The following is a 12,695-nucleotide window of genomic DNA, read 5'->3' on the forward strand; positions in this document are numbered from 1 at the left end:
GTGCTCCACTCTCACCACCGTCAGAACATTTCTTCAGAGCTATCAGCTTAAAGGAAAAAAGGCGCCACACCACCACCGGGTGGGCTCGAACCTCCAACCTTTCGGTTAACCGCCCATCGCGCAAGCCAATTGCGCCACGGAGACAGTCGTGCTCAACTCTCACGACCATCAGAACATATCTTCAAAGATATCAGCCTAAAGAAGAAAAAGCAACACACCACTCCCGGGAGGGCTCGAACCTCCAACCTTTCAGTTAACAGCCGATTGCGCTAGCGAATTGCGCCACGGAGACAGTCGTGCTCCACTCTCACTACCGTCAGAATATTTCTTCAGAGCTATCAGCCTAAAGAAAAAAAAGCGCCACACCACCACCGGGAAGGCTTGAACCTCCACCTTTCGGTTAACAGCCAATCGCGCTAGCCAATTGCGCCACAGAGACAGTCGTGCTCCACTCTCACCACCGTCAGAACATATCTTCAAAGCTATCAGCGCAAAGAAAAAAGCAACACGCCACTCCCGGGAGGGCTCGAAACTCCAATCTTTCGATTAACAGCCGATCGCGCTAGCCAATGGCGCCACGGAGACCGTCCTGCTCCACTCTCCCCACCATCAGAACATATCTTGAAAGCTATCAGCCCAAAGAAAAAAAAGCACCGCACCACCCCCTGGTGGGCTCGAAACTCCAACCTTTCGGTTAACAGCCTATCGCGCTAGCCAATTGCACCACGCAGACAGTCCTGCTCCACTCTCACCACCATCAGAACATATCTTCAAAGCTATAAGCCTAAAAAAGAAAAAGCAACACACCACTCCCAAAAGGGCTCGAACCTCCAACCTTTCAGTTAACCGCCGATCGCGCTAGCCCATTGCGCCACGGAGACAGTCCTGCTCCACTCTCACCACCATCAGAACATATCTTCAAAGCTATCAGCCTAAAGAAGAAAAAGCGCCGCACCTCCACCGGGTGGGCTCGAACCTCCAACCCTTCGGTTAACAGCCCATCGCGCTAGCCAATTGCGCCACGGAGACACTCGTGCTCCACTCTCACCACCATCAGAACATACCTTCAAAGCTATCAGCCTAAAGAAAAAAAAGCAACACACCATTCCCGGGAGGGCTCGAATTTCCAACCTTTCAGTTAACAGCCGATGGCGCTAGCGAATTGTGCCACAGAGACAGTCGTGCTCCACTCTCACCACCGTCAGAACATTTCTTCAGAGCTATCAGCCTAAATGAAAAAAGCGCCACACCACCACCGGGTGGGCTCGAACCTCCAACCTTTCGGTTAACAGCCGATCGCGCTAGCCAATTGCGCAACGGAGACAGTCCTGCTCCACTCTCACCACCATCAGCACATATCTTCAAAGCAATCAGCCCAAAGAAAAAAAAGTGCCGCACCACCACCGTTTGGGCTCGAACCTCCAACCTTTCGGTTAACAGCCGATCGCGCTAGCCAATTGGGCCATGGAGACAGTCCTGCTCCACTCTCACCTCCATCAGAACATATCTTCAAAGCTATCAGCCCAAAGGAAAAAAGTCGCCGCACCACCACCGGGTGGGCTTGAAACTCCAACCTTTCGGTTAACAGTCGATCGCGCTAGCCAATTGCGCCACGGAGACAGTACTGCTCCACTCTTACCACCCTCAGAACATTTCTCCAAAGCTATCAGCGCAAAGAAAAAAAAGCGACACACCGTCCCCGGGTGGGCTCAAACCTCCAACCTTTCGGTTAACAGCCGATTGTGCTAGCCAATAGCGCCACGGAGACAGTCGTGATCCCCTCTCACCGCCATCAGAACATATCTTCAAAGCTATCAGCCCAAAGAAAAAAGCAACACACCACTCCCGGGAGGGCTCGAACCTCCAACCTTTCGGTTAACAGCTGACCGCACCAGCCAATTGTGCCACGGAGACAGTCCTGCTATACTCTCACCACCATCAGAACATATCTTCAAAGCTATCAGCCCAAAGGAAAAAAAGGCGCCGCACCACCACCGGGTGGGCTCGAAACTCCAACCTTTCGGTTAACAGCCGATCGCGCTAGCCAATTGCGCAACGGAGACAGTCCTGCTCCACTCTCACCACCATCAGCACATATCTTCAAAGCAATCAGCCCAAAGAAAAAAAAGTGCCGCACCACCACCGTTTGGGCTCGAACCTCCAACCTTTCGGTTAACAGCTGATCGCGCTAGCCAATTGGGCCATGGAGACTGTCCTGCTCCACTTTCACCACAATCAAAACATATCTTCAAAGCTATCAGCCTAAAGAAGAAAAAGCAACACACCACTCCCGGGAGGGCTCGAACCCCCAAGCTTTCAGTTAACAGCCGATCGCGCTAGCCAATTGCGCCACGGAGACAGTCCTGCTCCACTCTCACCACCATCAGAACATATCTTCAAAGCTATCAGCCTAAAGAAGAAAAAGCTACACACCACTCCCGGGAGGGCTCGAACCTCCAATCTTTCAGTTAACAGCAGATGGCGCTAGCGATTTGTGCCGCGGAGACAGTCGTGCTCCACTCTCACCACCGTCAGAACATTTCTTCAGAGCTATCAGCTTAAAGGAAAAAAGGCGCCACACCACCACCGGGTGGGCTCGAACCTCCAACCTTTCGGTTAACCGCCCATCGCGCAAGCCAATTGCGCCACGGAGACAGTCGTGCTCAACTCTCACCACCATCAGAACATATCTTCGAAGCTATCAGTGCACAGAAAAAAGCAACACACCACTCCCGGGAGGGCTCGAACCTCCAACCTTTCGGTTAACAGCCGATCGCGCTAGCCGATTGCGCCACGGAGACAGTCGTGCTCCACTCTCACCACCGTCAGAACATTTCTCCAAAGCTATCAGCGCAAAGAAAAAAGCAACACGCCACTCCCGGGAGGGCTCGAAACTCCAACCTTTTGGTTAACAGCCGATCGAGCTAGCCAATTGGGCCACAGAGACAGTCGTGCTCCACTCTCACCACCATCAGTACATATCTTCAAAGCTATCAGCCCAAAGAAAAAAAAGCGCCGCACCACCACAGGGTGGGCTCGAAATTTCAGCCTTTCGATTAACAGCCGATCGTGCTAGTCTGTCTGTCTGTTTGTCCATGCGTCCATCCGTGCGTTAATCTAGAGAACACTCAAATTTCGCCATCTCGCATACCGTGTGGCACATAGCCGATTTACACGTCCGTCTACCTATCCGTCTGTCTGCCAGTCTGTTTGTCTGTCCGTCCATGCGTCCGTCCGTGCGTCAATTTAGAGAACACTCTGAGTACCGCCATCTCGCGCGTCGTATACCCTGTGGCACATAACCGCTTTACGCGTCCGTATACCTGTCCGTCTGTCTGCCAGTCTGATTATCTGTCCTTCCGTGCGTCCGTCTAGAGAACACTCAAAGTACCGCTATCTCGCATACCCTGTGGCACATAGCAGCTTCACACGTCCGTCTACCTGTCCGTCTGTCTGCCAGTCTGTCTCTATGTCCGTCTCTGTGTCCGTCCGTGCGTCCATCTAGAGAACATTCAAAGTATCGCCATCTCGCATACCCTGTTGCACATAGCTGCTTTACACGTCCGTCTACCTGTCCGTCTGTCTGCCAGTCTGTCTGTCTGTCCGTCCGTGCGTCCGTCTGTGCGTCCTTCTAGAGAACACTCAAAGTACCGCCATCTCGCATACCATGAGGCACTTAGCCGCATCACGCGTCCGACTGTCTGCCAGTCTGTCTGTCCGTCCGTGCGTACGTCCGTGCCTCCATCTAGAGAACACCTAAAGTACCGCCATCTGGCATCTCCTATACCCTGTGGCAAATGCCGCTTTACGCGTCCGTCTACCTGTCCGTCCGTCTGCTAGTCTCTCTGTCCGTGCGTCTGTCCGTGCGTCCATTAAGGGAACACTTAAAATAACGCCATCTCGCGTATAATGTGGCACTTAGCCGCTTTATGCGTCCGTCTACGTGGCTTTCTGACTGCCAGTCTGTCTCTCTGTCCATGCGTCCGTTCGTGCGCCAATCTGGAGAACACTCCGAGTACCGCCATCTCGCGCGTCGTATACTCTGTGGCACATACCCGAATTACGCGTCCGTCTACCTGTCTGTCTGTCTGCAAGTGTGTCTGTCTGTTCGTCCATGCATCCATCCGTGCGCCCATCTAGAACACTCAAAGTACCACCATCTCGCGTACCCTGTGGCAAATAGCCGCTTTACGCGTCCGTCTACGTGTCCGTCTGTCTGCCAGTCTGTCTTTCTGTTCGTCCATGCGTCCATTCGTGCGTAAATCTAGAGAACACTGTGAGTACCGCCATCTCGCGCGTCGTATACCCGGTGGTACATACCTGCTGTACGCGTCCGTCTACCTGTCCGTCTGTCTGCCAGTTTGTATGTCTGTTCGTCCATGCGTCCATCCGTGCGTCCATCTAGAGAACACTCAAATTACCGCCATCTTGCATACCCTGTGGCACAAAGCCGCTTTACACGTCCGTGTACCTGTCCGTCTGTCTGCCAGTCTGTCTGTCCGTGTTTGCGTCCGTTCGTGCGTCAATCTAGAGAACACTCCGAGTACCGCTTTTCGCGCGTCGTAAACCCTGTGGCACATACCCGCTTTACGCGTCCATCTACCTGTCCGTCTGTCTGCCAGTCTGTCTGTCTGGTTGTCCATGCGTCCATCCGTGCGTCCATCTAGAGAACACTAAAAGTACCGCCATCTCGCATACCCTGTGGCACATAGCCGCTTTACACCTTCGTCCACCTGTCCGTCTGTCTGCCAGTCTGTCTGTCTCTCCGTCTATGCATCCGTTTGTTCGTCAATCTAGAGAACACTGAGTACCGCCATCTCGCGCGTCGTATACCCTGTGGCACATACCCGCTTTACGCGTCCGTCTACCTGTCCGTCCGTCTGCCAGTCTGTCTGTCTGTTCATCCGTGCGTCCTTCCGTGCGTCCTTCCAGAGAACACTCAAAGTACCGCGATCTCGCATACCCTGAGGCACTTAGCCGCATTACGCGTCTGACTGCCTGCCAGTCTGTCTGTCTATGTGTCCGTCCGTGCGTACGTCCGTGCGTCCATCTAGAGAACACCTAATGTACCCCCATGGGAGGGCTCGAAACTCCAACCTTTCGGTTAACAGCCGATCGCGCTAGCCAATTGAGCCACGGAGAGAGTCCTGCTCCACTCTCACCTCCATCAGAACATATCTTCAAAGCTATCAGCCCAAAGAAAAAAAAGCGCCGCACCACCACCGGGTGGGCTCGAACCTCCAACCTTTCGGTTAACAGCCGATCGCGCTAGCCAATTGCGCCACGGAGACATTCCTGCTCCACTCTCACCACCATCAGAACATATCTTCAAAGGTATCAGCCCAAAGAAAAAAAAGCGCCGCACCAACCTCAGGTGGGCTCAAAACTCCAACCTTTTAGTTAACAGCCGATCGCGCTAGCCAATTGCGCCACGGAGACAGTCGTGCTCCACTCTTACCACCCTCAGAACATTTCTCCAAAGCTATCAGCGCAAAGAAAAAAAAGCGACACACCGTCCCCGGGTGGGCTCAAACCTCCAACCTTTCGGTTAACAGCCGATTGTGCTAGCCAATAGCGCCACGGAGACAGTCGTGCTCCCCTCTCACCGCCATCAGAACATATCTTCAAAGCTATCAGCCCAAAGAAAAAAGCAACACACCACTCCCGGGAGGGCTCGAACCTCCAACCTTTCGGTTAACAGCTGACCGCACCAGCCAATTGTGCCACGGAGACAGTCCTGCTATACTCTCACCACCATCAGAACATATCTTCAAAGCTATCAGCCCAAAGGAAAAAAGGCGCCGCACCACCACCGGGTGGGCTCGAAACTCCAACCTTTCGGTTAACAGCCGATCGCGCTAGCCAATTGCGCAACGGAGACAGTCCTGCTCCACTCTCACCACCATCAGCACATATCTTCAAAGCAATCAGCCCAAAGAAAAAAAAGTGCCGCACCACCACCGTTTGGGCTCGAACCTCCAACCTTTCGGTTAACAGCTGATCGCGCTAGCCAATTGGGCCATGGAGACTGTCCTGCTCCACTTTCACCACAATCAAAACATATCTTCAAAGCTATCAGCCTAAAGAAGAAAAAGCAACACACCACTCCCGGGAGGGCTCGAACCCCCAACCTTTCAGTTAACAGCCGATCGCGCTAGCCAATTGCGCCACGGAGACAGTCCTGCTCCACTCTCACCACCATCAGAACATATCTTCAAAGCTATCAGCCTAAAGAAGAAAAAGCTAGACACCACTCCCGGGAGGGCTCGAACCTCCAATCTTTCAGTTAACAGCAGATGGCGCTAGCGATTTGTGCCGCGGAGACAGTCGTGCTCCACTCTCACCACCGTCAGAACATTTCTTCAGAGCTATCAGCTTAAAGGAAAAAATGCGCCACACCACCACCGGGTGGGCTCGAACCTCCAACCTTTCGGTTAACCGCCCATCGCGCAAGCCAATTGCGCCACGGAGACAGTCGTGCTCAACTCTCACCACCATCAGAACATATCTTCGAAGCTATCAGTGCACAGAAAAAAGCAACACACCACTCCCGGGAGGGCTCGAACCTCCAACCTTTCGGTTAACAGCCGATCGCGCTAGCCGATTGCGCCGCGGAGACAGTCGTGCTCCACTTTCACCACCGTCAGAACATTTCTCCAAAGCTATCAGCGCAAAGAAAAAAGCAACACGCCACTCCCGGGAGGGCTCGAAACTCCAACCTTTTGGTTAACAGCCGATCGAGCTAGCCAATTGGGCCACAGAGACAGTCGTGCTCCACTCTCACCACCATCAGTACATATCTTCAAAGCTATCAGCCCAAAGAAAAAAAAAGCGCCGCACCACCACAGGGTGGGCTCGAAATTTCAGCCTTTCGATTAACAGCCGATCGTGCTAGTCTGTCTGTCTGTTTGTCCATGCGTCCATCCGTGCGTTAATCTAGAGAACACTCAAATTTCGCCATCTCGCATACCGTGTGGCACATAGCCGATTTACACGTCCGTCTACCTATCCGTCTGTCTGCCAGTCTGTTTGTCTGTCCGTCCATGCGTCCGTCCGTGCGTCAATTTAGAGAACACTCTGAGTACCGCCATCTCGCGCGTCGTATACCCTGTGGCACATAACCGCTTTACGCGTCCGTATACCTGTCCGTCTGTCTGCCAGTCTGATTATCTGTCCTTCCGTGCGTCCGTCTAGAGAACACTCAAAGTACCGCTATCTCGCATACCCTGTGGCACATAGCAGCTTCACACGTCCGTCTACCTGTCCGTCTGTCTGCCAGTCTGTCTCTATGTCCGTCTCTGTGTCCGTCCGTGCGTCCATCTAGAGAACATTCAAAGTATCGCCATCTCGCATACCCTGTTGCACATAGCCGCTTTACACGTCCGTCTACCTGTCCGTCTGTCTGCCAGTCTGTCTGTCTGTCCGTCCGTGCGTCCGTCTGTGCGTCCTTCTAGAGAACACTCAAAGTACCGCCATCTCGCATACCATGAGGCACTTAGCCGCATCACGCGTCCGACTGTCTGCCAGTCTGTCTGTCCGTCCGTGCGTACGTCCGTGCCTCCATCTAGTGAACACCTAAAGTACCGCCATCTGGCATCTCCTATACCCTGTGGCAAATGCCGCTTTACGCGTCCGTCTACCTGTCCGTCCGTCTGCTAGTCTCTCTGTCCGTGCGTCTGTCCGTGCGTCCATTAAGGGAACACTTAAAATAACGCCATCTCGCGTATCATGTGGCACATAGCCGCTTTATGCGTCCGTCTACGTGGCTTTCTGACTGCCAGTCTGTCTCTCTGTCCATGCGTCCGTTCGTGCGCCAATCTGGAGAACACTCCGAGTACCGCCATCTCGCGCGTCGTATACTCTGTGGCACATACCCGAATTACGCGTCCGTCTACCTGTCTGTCTGTCTGCAAGTGTGTCTGTCTGTTCGTCCATGCATCCATCCGTGCGCCCATCTAGAACACTCAAAGTACCACCATCTCGCGTACCCTGTGGCAAATAGCCGCTTTACGCGTCCGTCTACGTGTCAGTCTGTCTGCCAGTCTGTCTTTCTGTTCGTCCATGCGTCCATTCGTGCGTAAATCTAGAGAACACTCTGAGTACCGCCATCTCGCGCGTCGTATACCCTGTTGTACATACCCGCTTTACGCGTCCGTCTACCTGTCCGTCTGTCTGCCAGTCAGTCTGTCTGTCCGTCCGTGTGTCCGTTCGTGCGTCCTTCTAGAGAATACTCGAAGTACCGCCATCTCGCATACCCAGTGGCACAAAGCCGCTTTACACGTCCGTGTACCTGTCCCTCTGTCTGCCAGTCTGTCTGTCTGTCCGTCCATGCGTCCGTTCGTGCGTCAATCTAGAGAACACTCAAAGTACCGCCATCTCGCATGCCCTGTGGCACATAGCTTCTTTACACGTTCGTCTACCTGTCCACCTGTCTGCCAGGCTTTCTGTCTGTCCGTCCGTGCGTCCTTCCGTGCGTCCTTCTAGAGAACACTCAAAGTACCGCCATCTCACATACCCTGTCGCACATAGCCGCTTTACACGTCAATCTCTCTGTCTGTCTGCCAGTCTGTCTGTCTGTTCGTCCATGCGTCCATCCGTGCGCCCATCTAGAACACTCAAAGTACCGCCATCTCGCATACCCTGTGGCAAATAGCCGCTTTACGCGTCCGTCTACGTGTCCGTCTGTCTGCCAGTCTTTCTTTCTGTTCGTCCATGCATCCGTTCGTGCGTAAATCTAGAGAACACTGTGAGTACCGCCATCTCGCGCGTCGTATACCCGGTGGTACATACCTGCTGTACGCGTCCGTCTACCTGTCCGTCTGTCTGCCAGTTTGTATGTCTGTTCGTCCATGCGTCCATCCGTGCGTCCATCTAGAGAACACTCAAATTACCGCCATCTTGCATACCCTGTGGCACAAAGCCGCTTTACACGTCCGTGTACCTGTCCGTCTGTCTGCCAGTCTGTCTGTCCGTGTTTGCGTCCGTTCGTGCGTCAATCTAGAGAACACTCCGAGTACCGCTTTTCGCGCGTCGTAAACCCTGTGGCACATACCCGCTTTACGCGTCCATCTACCTGTCCGTCTGTCTGCCAGTCTGTCTGTCTGTTTGTCCATGCGTCCATCCGTGCGTCCATCTAGAGAACACTAAAAGTACCGCCATCTCGCATACCCTGTGGCACATAGCCGCTTTACACCTTCGTCCACCTGTCCGTCTGTCTGCCAGTCTGTCTGTCTCTCCGTCTATGCATCCGTTTGTTCGTCAATCTAGAGAACACTGAGTACCGCCATCTCGCGCGTCGTATACCCTGTGGCACATACCCGCTTTACGCGTCCGTCTACCTGTCCGTCCGTCTGCCAGTCTGTCTGTCTGTTCATCCGTGCGTCCTTCCGTGCGTCCTTCCAGAGAACACTCAAAGTACCGCGATCTCGCATACCCTGAGGCACTTAGCCGCATTACGCGTCTGACTGCCTGCCAGTCTGTCTGTCTGTGTGTCCGTCCGTGCGTACGTCCGTGCGTCCATCTAGAGAACACCTAATGTACCCCCATGGGAGGGCTCGAAACTCCAACCTTTCGGTTAACAGCCGATCGCGCTAGCCAATTGAGCCACGGAGAGAGTCCTGCTCCACTCTCACCTCCATCAGAACATATCTTCAAAGCTATCAGCCCAAAGAAAAAAAAGCGCCGCACCACCACCGGGTGGGCTCGAACCTCCAACCTTTCGGTTAACAGCCGATCGCGCTAGCCAATTGCGCCACGGAGACATTCCTGCTCCACTCTCACCACCATCAGAACATATCTTCAAAGGTATCAGCCCAAAGAAAAAAAAGCGCCGCACCAACCTCAGGTGGGCTCAAAACTCCAACCTTTTAGTTAACAGCCGATCGCGCTAGCCAATTGCGCCACGGAGACAGTCCAGCTCCACAGTCACCACCATCAGAACATATCTTTAAAGCTATCAGCCCAAAGAAAGAAAAGCGCCAAACCACCACCGGGTGGGCTCGAACCTCCAACCTTTCGGTTAACAGCCGATCGCGCTAGCCAATTGAGCCCCGGAAACAGTCGTGCTCCACTCTCACCACCATCAGAACATATCTTCAGAGCTATAAGCCCAAAGAATAAAGCAACACACCAATCTCGGGTGGGCTCGAAACTCCAACCTTTCGGTTAACACCCGATCACGATAGCCAATTGCGAGACGGAAACAGTCCTGCTCCACTCTCACCACAATCAGAACATATCTTCAAAGCTATCACCCCAAAGAAAAAAAAGCGCCGCACCACTACCGAGTGGGCTCGAACCTCCAACCTTTCGGTTAACAGCTGATCGCGCTAGCCAATTACGCCACGGAGCTGATCGCGCTAGCCAATTAACAGCCAATTAACAGCTGATCGCGCTAGCCAATTACCAGCTGATCGCGCTAGCCAATTACGCCACGGAGACAGCCGTGCTCCACACTCACTACCATCAGAACATATCTTCAAAGCTATCAGCGCAAAGAAAAAACAACACACCACTCTCGGGAGGGCTCGAAACTCCAACCTTTCGGTTAACAGGCGATTCAGCTTTTCAATTGCGCCACGGAGACAGTCTTGCTTCACTCTCACTACCATTAGAACATATCTTCAAAGCTAGCAGCCAAAAGAAAAAAAAGCGCCGCACCACCACCGGGTGGGCTCGAACCTCCAACCTTTCGGTTAACTTCCGATCGCGCTAGCCAATTGCGCCAAGGAGACAGTCGTGCTCCAATCTCACCACCATCAGAACATATCTTCAAAGCTATCAGCGCAGAGAAAAAAACAACACGCTACTCCCGGGAGGGCTCGAACCTCCAACTGTTCAGCCAATTGCGCCACGGGGACAGTCCTGCTCCACTCTCACCACCGTCAGAACATTTCTCCAGAGCTATCAGCCCAAAGAAAAAAAAAGCGCCGCTCCACCACCGGGTGGGCTCGAAACTTCAACCTTTCGGTTAACCGCCGCTCGCGCTAGCCAATTGCGCCACGGAGACAGTCCTGCTCCACTCTAACCGCCATCAGAACATATCTTCAAAGATATCAACCCAAAGAAAAAAAAGCGCCGCACCACCACCGGGTGGGCTCGAAACTCCAACCTTTCGGTTAACAGCCGATCGCGCTATCCAATTGCGCCATGGAGACTGTCCTGCTCCACTCTCACCACCATCAGAACATATCTTCAAAGCTATCAGCCCAAAGAAAAAAAAAGCGCCGCACCACCACCAGGTGGGCTCGAACCTCCGACCTTTCGGTTAACAGCCGATCGCGCTAGCCAATTGCGCCACGGAGACAGTCGTGCTCCGCTCTCACCATCATCAGAACATATCTTCAAAGCTATCGGCGCAAAGAAAAAAGCAACACGCCACTCCCGGGAGGGCTCGAACCTCCAAATTTTCGGTTAACAGCCGATCGCGCTAGCCAATTGCGCCACGGAGACAGTCCTGCTTTACTCACACCACCGTCAGAACATTTCTCCAGAGCTATCAGCCCAAAGAAAAAAAAAAGCGCCGCTCCACCACCGGGTGGGCTCGAAACTTCAACCTTTCGGTTAACCGCCGCTCGCGCTAGCCAATTGCGCCACGGAGACAGTCCTGCTCCACTCTCACCACCATTAAAACATATCTTCAAAGCTATCAGCCCAAAGAAAAAAAGCGCCGCACCACCAACGGGTGGGCTCGAACCTCCAACTTTTCGGTTAACAGCCGATCGCGCTAGCCAATTGCCCCACGGAGACAGTCCTGCTCCACTCTCACTACCGTCAGAACATTTCTTCAGAGCTATCACCCCAAAGAAAAAAAAGCGCCGCCCCACCACCGGGTTGGCTCGAACCTCCAACCTTTCGGTTAACAGCCGATCGCGCTAGCCAATTGCGCCACGAAGACAGTCCTGCTCCACTCTCACCACAATCAGAACATAACTTCAAAGCTGTCAGCGCAAAGAAAAAAGCAACAAGCCACTCCCGGGAGGGCTCGAAACTCTAACCTTTCAGTTAACAGCCGATCGCGCTAGCCGATTGCGCCACGGAGACAGTCCTGCTCCACTCTCACCACCATCAGAACATATCTTCAAAGCTATCAGCCCAAAGAAAAAAAAGCCCCGCACCATCACCGGGTGGGCTCGAAACTCCAAGCTTTCGGTTAACAGCCGATCGCGCAAGCCAATCGCGCCACGGAGACAGTCCTGCTTTACTCACACCATCAGAATATATCTTCAAAGCTATCAGCCCAAAGAAAAAAAGCGCCGCACCACCACCGGGTGGGCTCGAACCTCCTAGCTTTTGGTTAACAGCCTATCGCGCTAGCCAATTGCGCCATGGAGACAGTCGTGCTCCACTCTCACCACCATCAGAACATATCTTCAAAGCTATCAGCCCAAAGAAAAAAAAGCGCCGCACCACCACCGAGTGGGCTCGAACCTCCAACCTTTCGGTTAACAGCCGATCGCGCTAGCCAATTACGCCACGGAGACAGCCGTGCTCCACACTAACCACCATCAGAACATATCTTCAAAGCTATCAGCGCAAAGAAAAAAGCAACACACCACTCCCGGGAGGGCTCGAAACTCCAACCTTTCGGTTAACGGCCGATTCAGCTTGTCAATTGCGCCACGGAGACAGTCTTGCTCCACTCTCACCACCATTAGAACATATCTTCAAAGCTATCAGCCCAAAGAAAAAAAAGC

This window comes from Rhipicephalus microplus, unplaced genomic scaffold, assembly GCF_043290135.1.
Source record: "Rhipicephalus microplus isolate Deutch F79 unplaced genomic scaffold, USDA_Rmic scaffold_12, whole genome shotgun sequence".
In the NCBI taxonomy this organism is placed as follows: Eukaryota; Metazoa; Arthropoda; class Arachnida; order Ixodida; family Ixodidae; genus Rhipicephalus; species Rhipicephalus microplus.